This window comes from Rhinoraja longicauda, chromosome 27 (genome assembly GCF_053455715.1).
Source record: "Rhinoraja longicauda isolate Sanriku21f chromosome 27, sRhiLon1.1, whole genome shotgun sequence".
Taxonomy (NCBI): domain Eukaryota; kingdom Metazoa; phylum Chordata; class Chondrichthyes; order Rajiformes; family Arhynchobatidae; genus Rhinoraja; species Rhinoraja longicauda.
In genome coordinates, this window is record NC_135979.1 from 32714975 (window position 1) to 32737975 (window position 23001).

At 54.0% G+C, this 23001-nt stretch overlaps 1 pseudogene across 1 annotated transcript; it reads right to left on the reverse strand.

The window, feature by feature from the left end:
* Positions 1 to 483: 483 nt before the first annotated feature.
* Positions 484 to 20345, reverse strand: LOC144606850 (uncharacterized; annotated as a pseudogene). The gene is made up of 6 exons (XR_013548990.1): positions 20226 to 20345; positions 11496 to 11655; positions 9689 to 9808; positions 2823 to 2906; positions 1322 to 1408; positions 484 to 613 (listed from the first exon to the last, which is right to left on the reverse strand). The product of XR_013548990.1 is annotated as an uncharacterized LOC144606850 (transcript).
* Between the last annotated feature and the right edge of the window lie 2656 nt (positions 20346 to 23001).

The window sequence follows — 23001 nt, forward strand, 5'->3', positions numbered from 1 at the left end:
AGTGGGGTGGGGAGGTGAGGGGCATTGGGGCATGAGAGACTGGGGTGAGGAGGGGTGGGGGTGTTGGGGCGAGAGAGACTGGGGGTGGGGAGGAGAGGGGTAGGGGTGTTGGGGTGAGAGAGAGACTGGGGTGGGGAGGAGAGGGGTGGGGGTGTTGGGGCGAGAGAGACTGGGGTGGGGAGGAGAGGGGTGGGGGTGTTGGGGCGAGAGAGAGACTGGGGTGGGGAGGAGAGGGGTGGGGGTGTTGGGGCGAGAGAGACTGGGGTGGGGAGGGGGTGAGGGTGTTGGGGAGAGTGGGGTGGGGAGGGGAGGGGTGGGGGTGTTGGGGCGAGAGAGAGTGGGGAGGGGAGGGGTGAGGGTGTTGGGGAGAGTGGGGTGGGGAGAGAGAGTGGGGTGGGGAGGGGAGGTGAGGGGTGGGTGTTGGGGCGAGCGAGAGTGGGGTGGGGAGGTGAGAGGTGGGGGTGGTGGGGGAGAGAGGGGTGGGGGGAGGGGTGGTAGTGGAGCTTGGCTCCTGGCATCAGCAATGTCCACCCCCTGTTTCTGTGTCCTTTTATCCGTCCGCCTTGCGCCTTTCGCGTGAACTCTCTTTCCTGGTGTCCGGGGCTTCCTTATACTGTGGGCAGAGGAGGGAGGAGGAGCAGGTATTGGACCGGGGGGGAGGGGGCGAGGTGAGGGGGAGAGGGAGGGAGGGAGGTAGGTAGGGGAGCAGGAGAGAGAGGTAGGGGAGGTGAGGGGGAGAGTGGGAGGTGAGGAGGGTGTTGGGAGGAGGAGAGGTAGATGGGGAGAGTGAGGGAGGTGACGGGGTGAACGGGAAGGGAGGGGGTGGGAGGGAGAGGGGAGGGGGTGGGGGGAGATGGAGGGGGGAGAGGGAGGGAGATGGAGGGGGGAGAGGGAGGGAGATGGAGGGGGGAGAGGGAGGGAGATGGAGGGGGAAAAGGGAGGAGTGAGAGTTGGCATTAGTCGAGGAGAGGGGAGGGGGAGTTGGTTGCCTCCCCACCCTCTCCCCCCACTTTTTCCCTCTCCCTCTCCCCCTGACCTCCATCCCTCTACCACCCTTTCCCCCCCAACCTCCCTCCCTTAACCCTTACCTCTTTCCCCACCACCTACCTCCCTCTGCCCCACTCCCCTCCTCTCTCCCCCCTCACCTCCTCCTTAACGGTCTTCGCCTCGTGCTCCCCTCTCCTCTCTCCCCTCCACCCTTTCCATCTCTCGCCTGCTCCTCCCCTCACCCCTCTCCATCTCCCTCCCACCCCCTCTCTATCCATCCCTCTCTCTCCCCTTCCTGCTTCCTGCTCCCCGCTCCCCTCCCCCCTCTCCTCACCTCCTCTGTGACAGTCTCCAGATCGGGTTCCCCCTCCCAGATGGGGGGCACCAGACTCGATGGGCTCTCCTTCAACGCCTCCGACTCCTGAGTGGGCAGAGCACAGGGAGGAGTCAGCGAGGGACGGGGAGAGAGAGGGAGGGAGGGAGAGGGAGGGAGGATGAAAGGGAGAGAGGGTGAGAGAGAGGGAGAGAGAGGGGAGCATGAGAGAGGGTTGGTGAAACATAGGAACAGAAAATGGGTGCAGGAGTAGGCCATTCGGCCCGTCAAGCCAGCACCACCATTCAATATGATCACGGCGGCTGATCATCCAGATTCAGTACCCCGTTCCTGCTTTCTCCCCATATTCCTTGATTCTGTTAGCCCTATGAGCTAAATCCAACTCTCCTTTGAATGCATCCAGTGAATTGGCCTCCACTGCCTTCTGCCACAGATTCACAACTCTGGGGCTGAAAATGTTTTTCCTCGTTTCAGTCCTAAATGTCCTACCCCTTATTCTTAAACTGTGAACCCTGGTTCTGGACTCCCTCAACATCAGGAACATTTTTCCTGCATCTAGCCCATCCAATCCCTTAAGAATATTATATATTTCTATAAGATCTCCTCTCATCCTAAATCCAGTGAACATAAGCCCAGTTGATCAATTCATTCTTCATATATCAGTCCCACCATCCCAGAATTAACCCGGTGAACCTACGCTGCATTCCCTCAATAGCCAGAACGTCCTTCCTCAAACTAGGAGACCAAAACTGCACACAATACTCCAGGTGCAGTCTCACAAGGGCCCTGTACAACTGCAGAAGGACCTCCTTGCTCCTGAACGCAAATCCTCTCGCTATGAAGGCCAACATGCCATTAGCTTTCTTCACTGCCTGCTGTACCTGCATGCTTGGGAGGGAGGGTGAGAGAGGTTGAGAGAGAGGGATTGAGGGAATGAGGGAGGGGGAGAGGAAGCGGGAGCGGGTAGGGAAATGGAAGGATAGAGAGGGAGGGGGTAGAGAGAGAGGGAGAGTGAGAGGGAGTGAGAGAGGCCGAGAGAGAGGAAGGAAGGGAGAGAGAGGGAGTGCGAGAGAGGAGATGGGCAAGGGAAGGAGGAGAGGGAGGAGGGGCACGAGAGAAGGTGGGTGATGGGGAGAGGGGGAGGGAGAAGCATGGAATAAGGGAGAGAGGAAGGGAGAGATGGAGGGAGAGTGGGAGGGAGAAGGAAGTGAGAGGAGCAGTCGAGGTGGGAGAGGGGGGGGATAGATGTGGATCAGGAGTGGAGGGGGAGGGGTGTTGGATTGGTGTGGGGGGGAAGGGGGGAAAATGAGAGGAAGAGGGGAGAGAGTTTGAAGGGCAGACAGAGAAGAGGTGAGCGAGGGAGGGTGAGGGAAAGGGCAGGGGAGGGGAGAGAGACGAGAGGCAGAGGGTGAGGGGAGGGCAAGAAAGAGAGAAAGGGGAGAGATGGGGAGAGGAGGGGTGGAGAGGGTTATCCCACTCTCCCTCTCACACACTCACTCACCTGGGACACCCATTCTGCACCCGCAGCGTTTTTGAGAGAGGACGACACAAAGCTGGTCGCTGCTTCGGGGACGGCGTCGGCCTCCTCCGACACGTGAAGGAGCGATGAAGGGAGGGAGGGAAGGAGGGAGGTAATGAGGGAGGGAGGCAATGAGGGAGGGAGGCAATGAGGGAGGGAGGCAATGAGGGAGGGAGGGAGGGAGGGCAGGAGAGAGAGAGAGAGATAGATAGATGACACTGTTAGTGCAGGGAGGGATGGGACATAAGAGTTGGGGAGGAGGAAGGACGGTCCCTGGGAATGTGAGGAACTCCAGAAGATATCCCGTCAGTGGGCCTTGCCTGGTTGTGGAGACCACATTTACCAAGCGCTGGTTGAATGATGTACAGTGACATTGCAAATTGGGGGACAATTTTACAGACAATTCACCCACACGTCCCACAATGACATTATGAATTGGGGACAGCTTTAGAAGTTGGAAAGGGTGCAGAGAAGATTTACGAGGATGCTGCCAGGACTAGAGGGTCTGAGCGGTAGGGACAGGTGGACAGGTGGAGTCGGCTGGGATTTTATTCCTTGGAGTGTAGGAGGATGAGCGTGATCCTATTTCGGTGTACAAAATCATGAGAGGAATAGATCGGGTAAACGCACAGAGGCTCTTGCAGAGAGTAGTGGAATCAAGAACCAGAGGACTTAGGTTTAAGGGTAACAATGTTATACAAAGGGTGGGTGTACAGAATGAGTTGCCAGAGGAGGTAGTTGAGACAGGTTGTATCGTTATGTTTAAAAGACATTAGATTAATACATGGAAAGGACAGATTTAGAGGGATACAACCTCTCCTCCCTCCCTCCCACCCCCCCTCCTCCTCTCCCCCCTCCCCCTCTCCCTTCCCCTCCCCTCCCCCTCCTCCCTCCCCCCTCCTCTCCCCCTCCTCCTCCCCCTCCTCCCCTCCGCCCTCCTCCCCCCTCCCCCTCCCCTCCCTCCCCTCCCCCCTCCTCCCACCCCCCTCCTCCCTCCCCTTCCCCCTTCCCGCTCCCTCTTCCTCCTCCCTTCTTCCCTCCATTCCCCCCCCACCACCACTCCATCCCCCTCAACCCTCCTTATCCCTGCTCCCGTCCCTCCCTCGGAGATAAATTTAAACATTAAATGTGAATAACTTTAAAAATATAACACCGATTTCAATGAAACTTCTTCCATTACCACCGATGGGATAACGGTGAGTAAGGTGGGCCTACAATTGTCACGCTGTCGTGTACCATTTGGCTGTCGTCCAGGAACAAACAAATGAGAGTTTTAGTTATATAGAAGATAGATGGGTCAAAGGCATTTAAGTGGAACTAGCATTGATGGGACATTTTGGCCGGTGAGGGCAAATTGGGCTGAAAGACTTGGTTCCACACTGTATGACTTTATGACTCTATGACAATTCACCCATATGTCCTAATTGACATTGTAAATCTGGGGACAATTTTACAGGTTGAAAAAGGGTGCAGAGAAGATGTACGAGGATGTTGCCAGGACTTGAGGGCCTGAGCTACTTTTTCACAGAGAGGGTGGTGGGTGTAGGAAACGATCTGTTGGAGGAGGTAGTTGAGGCAGGTTCTATTGCAACGTTTAAGAAACATTTAGACAGATAGGACAGGTTTAGAGGGATATGGGCCAAACAGAGGCAGGTGGGACTAGTGTAGATAGTAGATGTTGGTCGTTGTGGGCAAGTTGGGCCCTAAGGGCCTATTTCCATGCTGTGCGACTCTGATGATTCATCTACACGTCCAAAATGTCCTTGCAAATTGGGGAACAGTTTTATAGATAATTCACCTACATTGGTGTAAATTGCGGGGACTATTTTAGACACTGTGACACTGACATCTCACAGTGACATAGTAAATTGGAGAACAATTTTACAGACAATTATAGGTTTAAGGTGAGAGGGGGAAGATTTCATAGGAGCCTGAGGGCTTACATTTAATTACACAAAGGATAGTGGGTGTATGGAATGAGCTGCTGGAGGAAGTAGTTAAGGCAGGTACTATCGCAATGTTTAAGGGACACTTAGACAGGTACATGAATAGAGCCATTGAGTCATGCAGCGTGAAGACAAGAACTTCTGCCCAATTTGCCCACACCCAACCAACTACACTAGTCCCACCTCCCCACATTTTGCCCATACCCCTCTAAACCTAACCTATCCATAAATGTTTCTTAAACGTGCTTTGCTGTTTTCTGTACTTTGTTCCATTCATCTTTCCCTCGATACTGACTAGTCTCCCAGTTCCTGCTGCTGAAAAACATCCCCACAGCAAGATGCTGTCACCACCATGCTTCACTGTAGGTATGGTATTGGCCAGGTGATGAGTGGTGCCACTTGGCATTCAGGTCAAAGAGTTCAATCTTGGTTTCATCAGACCAGAGAATCTTGTTTCTCATGGTCTGAGAGTCCTTTAGGTGCCTTTTGGCAAACTCCAAGCGGGCTGTCATGTGCCTTTTACTGAGGAGTGGCTTCCATCTGGCCACTCTACCATAAACCTGATTGGTGGAGTGCGGCAGATATAGTTGTCCTTTTGGAGGTTCTCCCATCTTCACAGAGGAATTTCGGAGCTCTGTCAGAGTGACCATTGAGCTCTTGGTCACCTCCCTGACCAAGGCCCTTCTCCCCCAATTGCTCAGTTTGGCTGGGCAGCCAGCTCTATGAAAAGTCCTGGTGGTTTTACAGTTCTATTTAAGAATGACGGAGGCCACTGTGCTCTTCAGGACCTGCAATGCTGCAGAAATTGTTTTATACCCTTCCCCAGATCTGTGTCTCGATACAATCCTGTCTCGGAGGTTTACGGACAATTCCTTTGTCTTCATGGCTTGGTTTTTGCTCTGACATGCACTGTCAACTAGGACCTTATATAGACAGGTGTGTGCCTTTCCAAATCATGTCCAATCAATGTAATTTCCCACTGGTGGCCTCCAATCAAGTTGTAAAAACATCTCAAGGATAATTAATGGAAACAGGATGAACAGAAGCTCAATTTTGAGTGTCATAGCAAACGGTCTGAATACTTATGTAAATGTGATATTTCAACTATTTATTTTTAATTACTTTGCAAATATTTCTAAACACTTGTTTTCGCTTTTTTATTATGGGGTATTTTGTGTAGATTGATGATAAAAAAATGAATTTAATCCATTTTTAAATAAGGCTGTAACGTAGCTTTTATGACCACCCTATTTATCTGTGACATCACTTTCAGGGAGAGATGCACCTGGACTCCACAATCCCTCTGCTCTACAACACTCCCTGTCTATCTGTGACTCCATTTTCAGCGAATTATTCACCTGCACCCCTCGATTCCTCTGTTCATCTAGTGAGGCGATTTGGGTGGAGCCGAGGAACAAGATAGGGATGGTCACCTTGTTGGGGGTGTACTACAGACCCCCGAATAGTCAACGGGAATTAGAAGAACAAATGTGCCAGGGGATTACAGACAGCTGCAGGTCAAATAAGGTTGTTGTAGTGGATTTTAACTTTCCCAATATTGACCGGGTAAATCATAGTGTGAAGGGTTCAGGTGGGGTGCAATTTCTTAAAGGTTTTCTGGAGAGTTTTCTCCAACAGTTTGTAGAGAGGGCAACACTTAATCTAGTCTTGGGAAATTGGGAAGGGCAAGTGAATGAAGTGTTTGTGGAGGAGCCTTTTGGGACAAGTGACCACTGTTCAATTAAGTTTTAAATAGTTATGGATAGGGACAGAGATGGCCCACATGTTAAGATTCTCAACTGGGGTAAGGCCAACTTTGAGGGAAGGTCTCGCTCACTCAAGGAGATTGGAGCAGGTTATTTGAGGGGAAAGAAACATCAGCCAAGTGGATGTTTTTTAAAGTTTTCTGACAAAAGCACAGGATATGTACGTCCCTGTTTGAGTGAAGGGCAAAGCAGGCAAACGTATGGAACCTTGGCTGATGAGGGAAATTGAGACATATAGTCAAAAACAAGAAGGACACATGGGACAGATACAGGCAGCTGGAGGAGTTTCAGGAACTAAGTAGTAAACTAAAAAAGGAAATCAGAAGAGCAAAAAGGGGCCAGGCAATAGCTCTGGCATATAGCATTAAGGACAACCCCAAAAGATTTTATAAATACATGAGAGGGACAAGGGTAACGAGAGTGAGTGGGACCTCTCAGGAATCAAAGCAGTCACTTCTGCATGGAGCCACAGGAGATGGGCAAGGTCCTAAATGAGTATTTCTCCTCTGTATTTACCGAGGAGAAAGACAGTAAGACAGAGGAAATTGGAGCAGTCACCAGAAGTCTTGAGAGCAGGAGAACAGTCAGGGTTGCCGTCGAAAAAGTACTGAAGGTGCTGTCGTTTGATCAGATATATCCGAGGATATTGTGGGAAACTTGAGAGGAAATGGTGGGAGTCCTGGCTGAAATTTACGAATCGTCCTTAAATGCAGGAGAGATGCTGGAAGACTGGAGGGGGATAAATGTTGTGCCTCTTTTCAAGAAGAACTGCAGGGAAAATGTTGGGAACTACAGGCCGGTGAGCTTAACGTTGGTACGTTACTCGAGAGTATTCTGAGGGACAGGATATGCAGGCATTTGGATGGGCAAGGGCTGATTAGGGATAGTCAGCATGGTTTTGTATGTGCGAAGTCGTGGTTCACAAATCTGATTTTTTTGAAGACGTGACAAAAAAGGTTGATGAAGGCAGAACTGTAGATGTTGTGTACATGGACCTTAGTAGTAAGGCGTTCCAACAAGGTGCCACATGGTAGGCTGCTTTGGAAGGTTGGATCTCATGGGATGTTGTCAAACTGGAAAGGGTACAGAGAAGATTGACGAGGACATTGCCAGGGCCAGAAGATCTGAGCTTCAGGAAGTTGTGGAGTAGGCTGGGAGTTGTGCAGTAGGCTCCTTGGAGCGCAGGAGGATGAGGGGTGATCTGATAGAAGTATATAAAATCATGAGAGGAATAGATCGGGTAGATGCACAGTTGCTTGACAAGTGCTGGGCAATCAAGGACCAGAGGACATAGGTTCAAGGTGAAGGGGAAAAGATTTTATAGGAATCCGAGGGGTACATTTTTCACACAAAGGGTGGTATGTGTATGGAACAAGCTGTCAGAGGAGGTGATTGAGACTGGGACTATCCCATTGTTTAAGAAACAGTTAGACAGGTACATGGATAGGACAGGTTTGGTGGGATATGGACCAAGCACAGGCAAGTGGGACTAGTGTAGCTGGGACATGTTGGCCGGTGTGGGCAAGTTGGCCGAAGGGCCTGTTTCCACACTATATCTCTCGATGCCTCTCTGTGACTCCATCTACAGCTTTGCCCTCGTCAAGCATTTTATTCACATCTGCAAGCAACATCTTAGGATCCGTGAGACGCAAACTTCCATGCTCAAACCCATGCTGACTTTCCCTAGCCAGCCATTGTCTTCCATGCTCAAACCCATGCTGACTTTCCCTAGCCAGCCATTGTCTTCCATGCTCAAACCCATGCTGACTTTCCCTAGCCAGCCATTATCTTTCTAAAGGCATGCATGTCCTCACAATACCTTCTAGTACCTTTCTAAATACAGATGTTAAGCTAAAAAATCTGTGTAAATTTTAGGTTGATGGCGAATACATAAGTCGGTTTCTCTTTTAACAATTCTTGCATGAGCTGCTGTGTGTTTAACCCAACCCAGCATCAGCTGTTGCTTGAGTCCACATTCATTCTCTCCTTGGTGCGCAACAGAATCGAAATGTGGGGCAGAGACATATTTTCTCATGGTACAGAACATCGATATATCGTAGTTGCAGATAAATAGGACTTTACATAGAAAATCCATATTTCAATAGGTCCGAGTCCTTCATTTGTATTGGGATCTGTTTCAGAACTGAATGCCAAGTGCGACCGATGTAGCAGCTTCACTTCAAGACGGAAATTCTTACGTTTCTTGCCCTGAGTAGGTGACTCGAGGACCAGAGGACATAGGTTCATGGTGAAGGAGAAAAGATTTAATACGAATCTGTGGGGTCACTTTTTCACACAAAGGGTGGTGGGTGTTTGGAACAACCTGCCAGAGGAGGTAGTTGAGGCTGGAACTCAGCCAAGATTTAAGAAACAGTTAGATAGGTCCATGGAAATGACAGGTTGGGACTGGTATAGCTCGGACATGCTCGCTGGTGTAGGCAGGTGGGACTGGTATAGCTCGGACATGCTCGCTGGTGTAGGCAGGTGGGACTGGTATAGCTCGGACATGCTCGTTGGTGTAGGCAGGTTGGGACTGGTATAGCTCGGACATGCTCGCTGGTGTAGGCAGGTTGGGACTGGTATAGCTCGGACATGCTCGCTGGTGTAGGCAGGTTGGAACTGGTATAGCTCGGACATGCTCGCTGGTGTAGGCAGGTTGGAACTGGTATAGCTCGGACATGCTCGCTGGTGTAGGCAGGTGGGACTGGTATAGCTCGGACATGCTCGCTGGTGTAGGCAGGTTGGAACTGGTATAGCTCGGACATGCTCGCTGGTGTAGGCAGGTTGGGACTGGTATAGCTCGGACATGCTCGCTGGTGTAGGCAGGTTAGGACTGGTATAGCTCGGACATGCTCGCTGGTGTAGGCAGGTTGGGACTGGTATAGCTCGGACATGCTCGCTGGTGTAGGCAGGTTGGGCCAAAAGGTCTGTCTCCTCACTGTATCTCCATGACTGCTCTACAACATTCCCTAGAGACCGACCATTCACTGTGTAGGACCTGCCCATTTTAGACCTCCCTAAATGCAACACTTCACATTTCTCTTTGTTAAATTGCATCAATCATTCACCAGCCCACCTGCCCAACAGAGGGGAGGAGAGGACAGTGGTTGGGGGGCTGCCAAGGGAGGCCACTCACCTGCTGGGCCCGGTACACCTGTTCCATCTGCTGCAGCTCCTCCTCGAGCTGCTCCTGGATGGCCTGCTCCTTCAGGAAGGCATCCATCTCCATGCCCAGCTCAGCCTCCACCTCCTTGTCCTGCAGAGGGGGGTGGGACAGAGAGCACAGGCTGAGTTCAGGAAACGGAAGAGGAGGTCGGTCGGGACAAGACGACGGGAAGGTGTGGTCAGTGAGGGGGGAGGGGAAAGGAGGTAGAGGGGAGGTGGAAGGTGAGGGAGAGGGAAGGGGGGAAGGGAGGGGGAGTGTGAGATGGGGAAGGGGAAAAGAGAGGGGATGGTGAAGGGCGGGGAAGGGAGAGAGGAAAGGAGAAGGGAGAGGGGGAAGAGAGAGGGAGGAGAGAAGTGGGAGGGGAGAAGTGGGAGAAGGAGGAGGAGATGAGGAGGGGAGAAGTGGGGGAGAGGGGGAGAGAGAAGGGAAGGGAAGAATTGAGTTAAATTGAATCAATTTTATTAGCCAGGTACAAGGAATATGTACAAGGAATGTGCCTTGGTGCTTTGCTCACAAGTAACAACACAAGATACAGTAGACAATTAAAAATAAACATAATAATTTAAACCTGCGAAGAATTAAATAAAATACCAGAGCAAAGGAGGCTACTTGTTGAGTGGAGCTACTGCTCATGGGGGAAAAAGCTGTTTTTATGTCTGGCTGTGGCTGCTTTGACAGTCCGGAGTCACCTTCCCGGGGGAAGTGCTTCAAAGAGTTTGTGGCCAGGGTGAGAGGGGTCAGAGTTGATCTTGCCCGCTCGCTTCCTGGCCCTTGCAGTGTACAGTTCGTCAATGGGGGGGAAGGTTGCAGCCAACAACCTTCTCAGCTGATCAAACGATGCGTTGTCAGCCTCCGGATGTCATGCTTGGTGGCTGAGTCAAACCAGACCATGATGGAGAAGGTGAGGACAGACTATGATGGTAGTGTAGAACTAGACCATCATTGCCTGTGGCAGATTGTGTTTCTTCAGTTGCCGCAGGAAGTAAATGTAAATGTAAAAAACCTTTATTGTCACCACACAAAGTACAGCCGAAATTAAAGCAGTCCAGATGATGCAATCACACACAGCAGACAGCACAACCTTTATCCATAACAAGCTAAACCTAATCTACTGAATTAAACAAACTGACCTCTAATACAATATAGACAAAACAATGACAATACGGGCAAGGCAGTGCACAGTTCAATCAAGACAGCAAGTTATTGCACAGCAATGAGAACTAACATATTGCAAGTGCCGTTTTTTTTTAAAATAAAAGAAATAATGTAATTAAATATAAGGTGCGGTCGGTTGTAACATGTAATAAGTTTAGCAAATGTTAAGCAATATAAGTGCAGTAGAATGTAAACATGTATTAAATTGAGGCTTATGTTTTCTGACAAGTAACTGACAGTGTTCCGATCAGTTCCGTTCCTTCCATTCAGTTTTATGTGAGTATCTGGCAGTGTTCAGCTCACGTATGAATCTGGGGTAGAAACTGTTCTTGAGTCTATCCTCTGATGGGCCTTTGTGACTGTGGAGTTGATGGTGACCTCCCATTTAAGATCCCTGGAGATGATGGTTCCAAGTAACAAATTACCCCACAGATGTGACTGTGGTGTTGTTGATGGTGAATGGGGAGGGGAGGGGGAGCTGTCCTAAAGTCTCCTAAATGAGGGGGAGAAGAGGGGAAGAGGACGGGAGGGAAACAGAGAGTGGGAGAAGAGGGGAAGGAGAGGTAATGGAGAAGAGAGAAGGGGAGGGAGGAGGGTGGGAGTACGAGGGGGAGTGGTGTACCTGTCTCTGCAGCTCCAGGGTTGTCGTTGTACTTGTACAGCCAATGGGCCAGGTAGTCGATGGGGTCCAGGGGCCGCCGCTCAGCCACCTCCGCCAGCCCCTCCGTCAGCCCCGAGCCCAGCACCTCCCGCAGGTAGTTGGAGTCCATGTTGGTCACTGGTCACCTGGGGAAGGGGGGGAGAGAGGGTTGGAGGGAGAGTGTGGGGCGGAGAGAGGGAGAGGATTGGGAGAGAGAGGGTTGGGAGAGGGAGAGAGGGAGAGCGGGTTGGGAGAGAGGGAGAGGATTGGGAGAGAGAGGGTTGGGAGAGGGAGAGAGGGTTGGGAGAGGGAGAGAGGGTTGGGAGAGGGAGAGAGAGTTGGGAGAGGGAGAAAGGGTTGGGAGAGGGAGAGAGGGTTGGGAGAGGGTTGGGAGAGGGAGAGCGGGTTGGGAGAGAGGGTTGGGAGAGAGGGTTGGGAGAGGGATGGGAGAGAGGGAGAGGGTTGGGAGTGAGGGAGGAAGAGAGGGTTCGGAGAGGGAGAGAGGGTTGGGAGAGGGGGAGAGGGTTGGGAGTGGGGGAGGGAGAGGGAGAGAGGGATGGGAGAGGGTTGGGAGATGGAGAGAGGGCTGGGAGATGGAGAGGGGGTTGGGAGAGGGATGGGAGAGAGAGAGAGGGAGAGAGGGTTGGGAGAGGGAGAGAGGGTTGACAGAGGGAGAGAGGGTTGAGAGAGGGAGAGGGAGAGGGGATTGGGAGAGGGATGGAAGAGGGAGAGAGATTTGGGAGAGGGGGGTTGTGAGAGGGAGAGAGGGTTGGGAGAGGGAGAGGGCGTTGAGAGAGGGAGAGGGGGTTGGGGAGAGGGAGAGGGTTGTGAGAGGGAGGGATGGGAGATGGGAGAGGGTTCGGAGTGGGGGTTGGGAGAGGGGAAGAGGGTTGGGAGAGGGAGAGAAGGTTGGGAGAGGGAGAGAGGGTTGAGAGAGCGAGAGAGGGTTGGGAGAGGGAGAGAGGGTTGGGAGAGGGATGGGAGAGGGGGAGAGGGTTGAGAGTGGGGGAGGGAGAGAGGGTTGGGAGAGGGATGGGAGAGGGTTGGGAGAGGGGGAGAGGGTTGGGAGAGAGAGAGGGGTTGAGAAATGGAGAGAGGGTTGGGAGAGGGAGAGAGGGTTGGGAGAGGGAGAGAGGGTTGGGAGAGGGATGGGAGAAGGGGAGAGGGTGAGAGTGGGGGGGGAGAGAGAGGGATGGGAGAGGGTGAAGGGTTCGGAGAGGGTTGGGAGAGGGATGGGAGTGGGGGAGGGTTTGGAGAGGGAGCGAGGGTTGGGAGAGGGTGAGAGGGTTGGGAGAGGGTGAGAGGTTTGGGAGAGGTAGAGAGGGTTGGGAGAGGGAGGGGGGTTTGGAGGGAGAGGGGTTGGGAGAGGGTTGAGGAGGGAGGGGGTAGGGAGGGGGTTGGGAGAGGGAGAGGGAGAGAGGGCTGGGAGACGGGGAGGGGGGTTGTGAGAGGGAGAGGGTTGGGAGAGGGTGAGGGGGTTGGGAGAGGGGGAGGGGATGGGAGGGGGGTTTGTGGAGGGGGGAGGGGTTGTGAGAGGGGGGGTTGTGGAGGGGGTGGGGGGGTGGGGATGGAGGGGGGAGGGATTGGGAGTGGGGGTTGGGAGCGGGTTGGGAGAGGGATGGGTGGGGGGGGGGTTGGGTGAGGGATGGGAGAGAGGGAGAGGGTTGGGGAGTGATGGGAGAGGGTGGGAGTGGGGGTGGGAGAGAGAGAGAGGAGGGGGTTGGGGTGTGGGGGGTTGGGTGGGGAGAGGGTTGGGGGGTTGGGAGAGGGGAGAGGGTGGGGGGTGGAGTGGGTGGGGGTTGGGGTGGGGGAGAGGGGGTTGGGGGGTGGGGTGGGGGTGGGTGGGGTGGGTGTGGGGGGTTGGGAGAGGGTTGGGAGGGAGGGGTTGGGAGAGGGGGTTGGGAGGGGTGGGGGGAGGGGAGGGGTTGGGGTGGGGGGAGGGGTTGGGGAGTGGGAGGGTTGGGGAGAGGGGGTGGGGTTGGGAGTGGGGGAGGGGTTGGGGAGGGGGTGGGGAGGGGTTGGGAGGGGGTTGGGGGTGGGGGGGGGTGGGGTGGGTGAGGGGGTGGGGGGTTGGGGGGGGAGGGTTGGGAGGGGGTGGGTGTGGGGTGGGAGGGGTGGGGTTGGTGGGGTTGGGAGGGGTTGGTGGGGTGGGTTGGGAGAGGGTGTGGGAGGGGGTTGGGAGGGTGTGGGGTGGTGGGTGGGGGGGGGTGTGGGTTGGGGGGTGTTGGGGAGGGGTGGGGGTGGGTGGGGGTGGGGAGGGGGTGGGGGGGGGTTGGGGAGGGGGAGAGGGGGTTGGGAGAGGGAGAGAGGAAGAGAGGGTTGGGAGAGGGAGGGGATGGGGTGGGGGAGGGGGAGGGAGCGAGGGTTGGGAGTGGGATGGGAGAGGGAGAGAGGGTTGGGTGAGGGTTGGGTGAGGGGGGGTTGGGGGGGTGGAGGGGGTTGGAGAGGGGTTGGGGAGGGTTGGGAGTGGGATGGGAGAGGGTGAGGGGTTGGGATAGGGAGAGTGTTTGGGTGAAGGAGAGAGGGAGAGTGGGTTGGGAGGGGATGGGGAGGGGGGGGGAGAGGGTTGGGAGAGGGTTGGGGTGGGTGGGGGGGGTGGAGTGTTGGGAGAGGGATGGGGGGTGGGGTGTAAGTGGGGGAGGGGGAGGGGTGGAGAGGGTGGGGTGGGGTTGAGAGGGGATGGGGAGTTGGATGGGAGAGGGGGAAGGGTTGGGAGGGGGGATGGGGTTGGGGGGGGGGGTGGGAGGGGAGGGAGAGGGGTGGGGGGGGTGGGTGTGGTGGGGGGGGTGTGGGTTGGTGTGGGGAGTGGGTGGGAGGGGTGGGGTGTGGGGGGTGGGTGTGGGTGGTGAGGGGGGGTGGGGTGTGGGTGAGGGTTGGGGGGTTGGGGTGGTTGATTGGGGGTTGGGTGGGGAGTGGGGGGGTTGGAGAGGTTTGTGGGGGTTGGGGGGGTGGGAGGGGGGGTTGGGAGGGGGGTGGGGGTGAGGGGTGGGGTGGGGGGGGTGGGGTGTTGGGGTGGGGGGTGGGGGAGAGGGTTGGGAGGGGGTTGGGAGTGGGGGGGGGTTGGGGGGTGGGGGGGGTGTGGGTTGGGGTTGGGGGGGGGGGGTTGGGGGGGTTGGAGGGGTTGGGGGGAGAGGGATGGGGGGGGGAGGGAGAGGGATGGGGTGGGGGAGGGGAGAGATGGTTGGGAGGGTTGGGATGGGAGGGAGAGAGGGCTGGGAGAGAGATGGGAGAGGGAGAGAGGGCTGGGAGAGGGATGGGAGAGGGAGAGAGGGTTGGGAAAGGGAGGGGGTTGGGAGAGGGTTGGGAGAGAGGGTTGGGTGAGGGGGAGAGGGATGGGGGGGAGAGAGTGTTGGGAGAGGGTTGGGAGTGGGATGGGAGAGGGAGAGAGGGTTGGGAGAGGAAGAGAGGGTAGTGAGAGGGAGAGAGGATTTGGAGAGGGAGAGGGGGTTGTGGGTGGGGGAGGGAGAAAGGGGTGGGAGGGGTTTGGAGTGGGGGTTGGGAGAGGGATGGGAGAGGGAGAGGGGGTTGGAGAGGGATGGGAGAGGGAGAGGGGTTGGGAGAGGGATGTGAGTGGGATGGGAGTGGGATGGGAGAGGGAGAGGGGGTTGGGAGAGGGTTGGGAGAGGGGGTTGGTAGAGGGATGGGAGAGGGAGAGAGGGTAGGGAGAGGGATGGGAGAGGGAGAGGGGTTGAGAGAGGGAGAGAGGGAGGGGGTTGGGAGGGAGAGAGGGAGGGGGTTGGGAGAGGAAGAGAGGGGTTGTGAGTGGGGGAGGGAGAGAGGGTTGGGAGATGGGGAGGGAGAGAGGGGTGGCAGAGGGTTGGGAGAGGGTTGGGAGAGGGATGGGAGAGTGAGAGAGGGTTGGGAGTGGGTGGGAGGGTTGGGAGAGGGATGGGAGAGGAAGAGAGGGTTGAGGGTGGGGTGGGAGAGGGGTGGGAGAGGGTTGGGAGAGGGATGGGAGAGGGATGGGAGAGGGAGAGAGGGTTGGGAGAGGGGGAGGGGGTTGTGAGTGGGGGAGGGTGGGAGAGGGGTGGGAGAGGGTTGGGAGAGGGTTGGGAGAGGGTTGAGAGAGGGTTGAGAGAGGGATGGGAGAGGGAGAGAGGGTTGGGAGTGGGGGAGGGAGAGAGGGGTGGGAGAGGATTGGAGAGGGGTGGGAGGGAGAGAGGGAGAGAGAGTTGGGAGAGGCTTGGAGAGGGATGGGAGAGGGAGAGAGGGGAGGGAGGGAGTTGGGAGAGGGGATGGGAAAGAGGGTTGGGAGAGGGGGAGAGGGATGGGGAGGGGAGGGATGGGGAGGGGAGGGGGAGGGAGAGAGGGTTGGGAGAGGGAGAGAGGGTTGGGAGGGAGAGGGGGTTCGGAGAGGGGGTTCGGGATGGGGAGGGGAGGGAGAGAGGGTGGGAGAGTGAGAAGGGAGGGGGTTGGGAGAGAGGGAGGAGGTTGGGAGAGGGAGAGAGGGAGGGGGTTGGGAGATGGAGAGAGGGAGTTGGTTGGGAGTGGGAGAGGGGGTTGGGAGAGGGAGAGGGGGTTGTGAGTGGGGAGGGAGAGAGGGGTGGGAGAGGGTTGGGAGTGGGATGGGAGTGGGGAGGAGGGTTGGGAGGGGGGGAGAGAGGGGTGGGGAGGTTGGGGGTGGGGTTGGGAGAGGATGGGGTGGGGAGGGGTGGGGTGGGGTGGGGTGGTGGAGAGGGGTTGGGGAGGGGGTGGTGGGGGTGGGGTGGGGGGGGTGGGGTGGGAGTGGGGTGGGGTGGGGTGGGTGAGGGGGTGGTGAGGGGTGGGAGGGGGTGAGAGGGGGTGGGGAGGGTGGGAGAGGGTGGGGGGTGGGGGTGGGAGAGGGGGTTGGGAGAGGGGGGAGGGGTGGGGGGGGGAGGTTGGGGGGTTGGAGAGGGTGGGGGTGGGGAGAGGGGTTGGGAGGGTGTGGGGGGTAGGGAGGGGGAGAGGGGTTGGGGAGGGGGAGGGGAGAGTGTTGGGGAGGGTTGGGAGTGGGTGTGGGAGAGGGTGAGAGGGTTGGGAGAGGGAGAGGGGTGGGAGGGGAGAGGGGTGGGAGGGGGTGGGGAGGGAGAGGGTTTGGGAGGGTTGGGAGTGGGTGGGAGTGAGAGAGGGTTGGGAGAGGGTTGGGGTGGGTGGAGGGGAGGGGTTGGGAGAGGGAGGGAGAGGGTGGGGTGGGGGGGGGGTTGGGAGGGGGTGGGAGGGGTGAGGGGGTGGGAGAGAGGGTTGGGGGAGGGGAGGGAGAAAGGGTTGGGAGTGGGGGAGGAGAGGGTGGGAGAGAGGGGTGTGAGAGAGACTTACTGCCTCTAGTCACCGGTTGCGTGGGGTAGCTGCGCTGCGCTGCGCTGCGCTGCGCCGCTACAAGTGTCCGTAACCAGGGGTTGCGAGCGAAACAAGATCGCTGCCACCCGTCACCCGTCAGCGCCGCCTGTTCTGTTCCGGGCCGCCCCACGCTGTCTTTGCGCCGTTACGTGTCTTTGGCCGGGAAAGAGACACAACTCACCGACACAGGCAGCATCTCTGCAGAGAACGAATGGGCCACGTTTCGGGTCGAGACCCTTCTTCAGACTGAGAGTCTGGGGAGAGGGGCACAGAGTAGAAGTAGAAGTAGAAGGTGTGAAAGCGAAAGATCAAAGGGGATGCTGTGAAAGGGTTGCAGAATTAGCTGAGGGGAGGTTGGCAACGTGGTAAAATGTATGGCAATCAGTGAAATTTAATCTGGACAGTGAACCTCGTCGGAGAGCTCGGGTGGGAGGGGTTGAGAGAGAGCAAGGGTTACTTGAAGTTCCAGAAGTCAATATTGATACCGCTGGGACGTAAGTTATCCAAGCCAAATATGAGGTGTTCCTCCTTTTATAATGTTATACTTTTCTGTACGATCCCCTCTCATACTTCTAAACTCCAGTGAATATAAACCCAGTCTTTCCAATTTTTCCTCATATGACAGTCCCGCCATCCCAGGGATTAACCTCGTGAACCTACGCTGCACTGCCTCAATAGCAAGGATGTCCTTCCTCAAATTAAGAGACCAAAACTGCACATGTTGTGGCCTCACCAGGACCCTGTACAACTGCAAAAGGATTCCTATACTCAAATCCTCTCTCGTTATTAAGGCCAACATGGCATTAGTTTTCTTCACTGCCTGCTGTACCTGCCTGGTTACTTTCAGTGACTGGTGTACAAGGACACACTTCCCTTTTTCCTAATCTGACACCATTGAGATAATAATCTGCTTCCTTGTTCTTGCCACGAAAGTGGATAACCTCACATTATACTGCATCTGCCAGTCATCTGCCCACTCACTCAACCTGTCCAAGTCACCCTGCAACCTCCCAACATCCTCTTCGCAGTTCGCACTGCCACCCAGCATTGTGGCAGCCGCAAACTTGCTAGTGTTACTTTTAATTCCATCATCCAAATCATTAATATATATTGTAAACAATTGCGGCCCCAACACCGAGCCTTGCGGCACTCCACTCGCCACTGCCTGCCATTCTGAAAAGGACCCGTTTATTCCTACTCTTTGTTTCCTGCCTGCCAACCAATTCGCTATCTATGTCAATACCCTACCCCCAAATCCATGTCCTCTGATTTTACTCACCAACCTGTGGGATCTTAACAAAGGCTTTCTGAAAGTCTAGATACACTACATCCACTGGCTCCCCTTCATCCAATTTATTTGTCACATCCTCAAAAAAATTCAGAAGATTAGTTAAGCAGGATTTCCCTTTCACAAATCCATGTTGACTTGGACTTATCCTTTTACTGCTATCCAAATGCGCCTTTATTACTTCTTTAATAATTGCCTCCCACCACCGAAGTCAGGCTAACTGGTCTGTAATTCCCCGTTTTCTCTCTCGCTCCTTTCTTGAAAAGTGGGATAACATTAACTATCCTCCAATCCCCAGGAACTGATCCTGAATCTATTGAACATAGGAAAATGATCACCAATGCGTCCACAATTTCAAGAGCCACTTCCCTGAGGACCCTGGGATGCAGACCACCATGCCCTGGGGATTTATCAGCCTTATCACCCATCAGTCTACCCAATACTATTTCTGGCTTAATGCAAATTTCTTTCAGTTCCTCTTTCTCCCTAGATCTTCCGTCCTCTAGAACATCTGAGAGATTGTTTATGTCTTCCTCAATGAAGACAGAACCAAAGTACCTGATCAACTCTTCCGCTATTTCCTTGTTCCCCATAACAATTTCCCCTGTTTCTGCCTTCAAGGGACCCACATTTGTGTTTACAAATCTTTTTCTCTTAACATACCTAAAGAAGCTTTTACTGTCTTTCTTTATATTCTTGGCCAGCTTCCCCTCGTACTTCATCTTTTCACCCCCTATTGCCTTTTTTTTGTACCATCTGTTGTCCTTTGAAAGTTTTCCAATCCGCTGGCTTCCTGCTACTCTTTGCTGTGTAATACAACTTTTCTTTTAGTTTTATTCCATCCCTGACTTCCCTTGTCAGCCACGGTTGCCTCCTACTCCTCTTAGAATCTTTCGTCCCTGGCTTTCAATGTCATTAAGACCAAGGAACAGACTGTGCACTTTGGAAGAGGAAACACGAGGACCCACAAACCTGTCTACATTCACAGGACAATGTTGGAGAGTCAAAAGCTTCAAATTCCTGAGCATGCGTATTTCTGAAAATCTTTCCTGGACCCATGCACACTGATGCAATTTTAAAGAATGCCCATGAACTTTTTGAGAAGATTACGGAGATTCGGTATGTCAGAGAGGACTCTCTTGAACTTCTACAGCTGTATGCTAGAGAGCATATTGACTGGTAGCATCACGGCCTGGTTCAGCAACTAGAATACATAAGAGCAAAGACGACTACAAAAAGGTGCGAACATAGCCCAGTCCATCACAGTTTCTGACCTCCCCACCATCGAAGGGATTTACAAGAGACGCTGCCTTATAAAGGCAGCCCGAGTCATCAGAGACCCACACACTCACATCACCCCAAGGCACAGGAGCCTGAACTGTAACTTCCAGGTTCTGGAACAGCTTCCTTCCAACATCCATTGGACTATTAAACACTACAAGCTCCAAATAAGCTCTGAATTACATAGACAAGTGGCCATTGGTTTTGTCTTTTAACACTATTTAGTTTTTGTTTGTTTTATTATATGTATGCGTGTTGTGTTTGATAACTCACTGGATTCAGACAACAGAGTTTGAATGACAAAGAATTTTATTACACTACCACATGAAGCACATAAACATATACACTCCGCATGTATCCGCATATGCACTCGCAAACCCATAGTAGGCAGCAAAGCACCCCACCGGATCGTCCTGTTGTTGATCACCTGGCACCGTTGGCGAGATGGTCCAAGGCTGTGGCTCTCTCTCTCCTCCCAACACTGTCCTTCTTCTTTCCTTTACTTTCTCTCCATTTTTTCCTTTTCCTTTCCCTACCACCAAAAATACTTTAAATCTCTGGGCCCTGGGCTGTCGGGGTCCACAACCCACACTTTCTGGGTGTCTTCCTAATGTTCTTTTGTCGAGGTAATGCCATCCAGCTGGATTGCAACAGCCAGATGTCGACTCATGGGTGTCCCCCCTGCTACAGGTATTGGTTCAAATTATTTACAAGGGCCCGCCCCTTGAGCGTGTGGGAGAAAGTTAGTGTATGTGTCCTGTCTTTTCGTGGACCATTCATACGATTCACAAACCCTGCTGCCAGCGGCTAATATGGGCTGTGGAGTTTCCACTGCACCCCATTACCAACTGCCCACTGTTGTGCTTTGTTACTGTTGTCAGACTGAATTTCCTATGTGGTGCCATTAGCTGTTGCAGACCACACAACGTCTGGTCCTGATCGGCCTTACTGGCTGGGACAAACATTCGGACTTTTTAAAAAAATCAAAAATATTGATTAAATATTAAATTAAAATAATATATACAATACAATAAAACCCACCACCATACAGAACCCATCGCCATAATACAAGACAAGCCACAAACTACTATACAACTGTCTTACAATCCTTGAAAGGATGCATCCAATCCCAGGGACCCGTGGCTAGCGAGTAGTCCCCCTCTAACACACTAACACACCCGGATGTGGATGTAACCCCGGGAAAGGGCAGGCAGCCGGCTCGGGCAGAGCTGTCTTCCACCTGGACCATTAGGACCCTAGAGTGGGTGGCTGTCCACCAGGGTCAGTGCATCTCTTTTTCTGACACATGGACATTGGGCCGATATAGTCAATTTGCCAGATTCTTCCTGCCTTAGGTCCCCGCTTAACCTGTCCCACACAAGGCAGATCCGTGGCTTCATTTCCTGACATACTGCATACGTTTGGACGGCTGTTTGTACCTCATCCTGGGAAAGGCCTCCTGCAGATAGCTAATCGGGTCATTTGCAGCCCGATCAGAGATATACCATTTCCATTTTACAATAGAGGAGTGCTGTGCACGTCCCTGCTTATGGAAGACGTCAGTGGACATAACCCAGGTGATAATAGGTAAGTGAGGAGGCATAACCACTCTCCCACCAGGCCTGGTGTTCCGTAGTAAGCAGGGCCAAGTGACATGCAAGCAACTCGTTTAAAGGGCAAATATATCGCGCGGCGGGATCAGGTAACGTCTTGGTCCAGGAGCTGAGAGCCAGACACCCGCCATCCGTCAAGCTGTTGCCACAGACTCCACTCCACTCCTCCTCTTGGCCGTCTCCAAGGATGCCTGCTGGTGTCGGCTGTTTCCTGCACTCCAGTAGTGAGTAACAGAGGCATAAGGCCTCGAGTCACCCAGTCAAACGAGGGCCAACGAGAAAACTTGCCAGGGACCCTGGTCACACCCCAGTCTCGGGCAACCGGCGCGGTCCATCACCATGGGCTGGGTTTACTTCATTCCCCTTTCCCTCCCTCTTTTTCTCACAATGTATTGTCCAAACGGCATCGATGGTGGCAGTGGTAACGTCGTCTATTTGTTCCTTATCCACCAACCCAGAGAAAGGCCAAAAACAGTTCCTTTCTGGATTGTCGCCTCTTACCCCTGCCCCCCTGGTCTACGATTGGGTGCATCGATTCTCCTTAGTTATCACCTCGAATCGGCGTGGTTGGTGCAATAGTCCATCCGCTCTTGGACCTGGGCGGCTGTCCCCTACATGGCATTCCGTAACCGCCGCTTCCCTGATGTGAGGCACCGCAGTGAACCAAATACAAAAGGAGGGAGGCAGTATAGTCACAGTCCTCAGGACATAATCCCAGTCATTGCACAAGGACATAATCCCAATCATTGCACAACATAATCCCAGTCGTGCAACAACATAATCCCATTCATTGCACAACATAATCCCATTCATTGCACAACATAATCCCAGTCATGCAACAACATAATCCCATTCATTGCACAACATAATCCCATTCATTGCACAACATAATCCTATTCATTGCACAACATAATCCCAGTCATTGCACAACACAATCCCAGTCATTGCACAAGGACATAACCAGGGCCCATTACCTCAATGCCACTGCCCGCTGCTCAGCTGTGGACCATTCAGACAACAAGCGCAAGTCCTAATTGATCAATGAGGGGTTTTACAGTTACAACAGCCGCCACGCCATAGGGCGATCGGATCCCTATGATCCATCCTAGCCGCAATTCACGATTCATCCCACAGTTAAGGGACAGGTCACTGAGCCCCCACATTTCGTCGTGGGTAAGGAGTATTCCCTTGGCTCCCTTATCCCATACCCAGAGCAACCGAGGGGTGTCCGAGGGGTTCCCCAGTCCGAGGGGTTTCCCAGGTTGTCTTGTCCCATACCCAGAGCAACCACTGTCCGAGGGGTTCCCCAGGTTGTCTTGTCCCATACCCAGAGCAACCACTGTCCGAGGGGTTCCCCAGGTTGTCTTGTCCCATACCCAGAGCAACCACTGTCCGAGGGGTTCCCCAGGTTGTCTTGTCCCATACCCAGAGTAACCAGGCCTAGGGGTTCCCCAGGTTGTTGGTAGAAGCGCTCGCTGACAACTCCTTCAGGGAGTGGTCCCAAGGGGTTGTGGGTTTCTAGGGTGCTGGATTAGGGTGGTGTACTAATCCTGGAGTCGCCAGGGTCACAGTTGGAAACCCTTTGTGGTTTCTCCGTGCAGGTTTGAATCCTGCCGACCATGCCAAATTTGTGTTCGATAAATCACCGGATTCAGTCAACAGAGTTTGTATAGCAAAGTATTTTATTGCACTAACGAGCAGGCACATGGACTCACGTATCCGTGTACACCCTCGCAAACACCAAGTACACAGCAATGGGTGGTGACCCGTTATCGATCACCTGGCCACCCTTTGTGACACGGTCCAAGGCTGCGGTTCTCTCTGCTCTGGGAGAAATCCACAGCACAACCCTGTCTTCTATAGTGTTTCTCGTCCATTCAGACCCCCTCCCGTGAACCAATCATTAGCCGCTCCAACCAGGCCGCCCCACACCTTGCCTGTTGTGCACCATTTCTGCACTACTCGCGGTAGGGGGTGGAGGTGGTCTGCCCAACTATTGCAGTGTTTT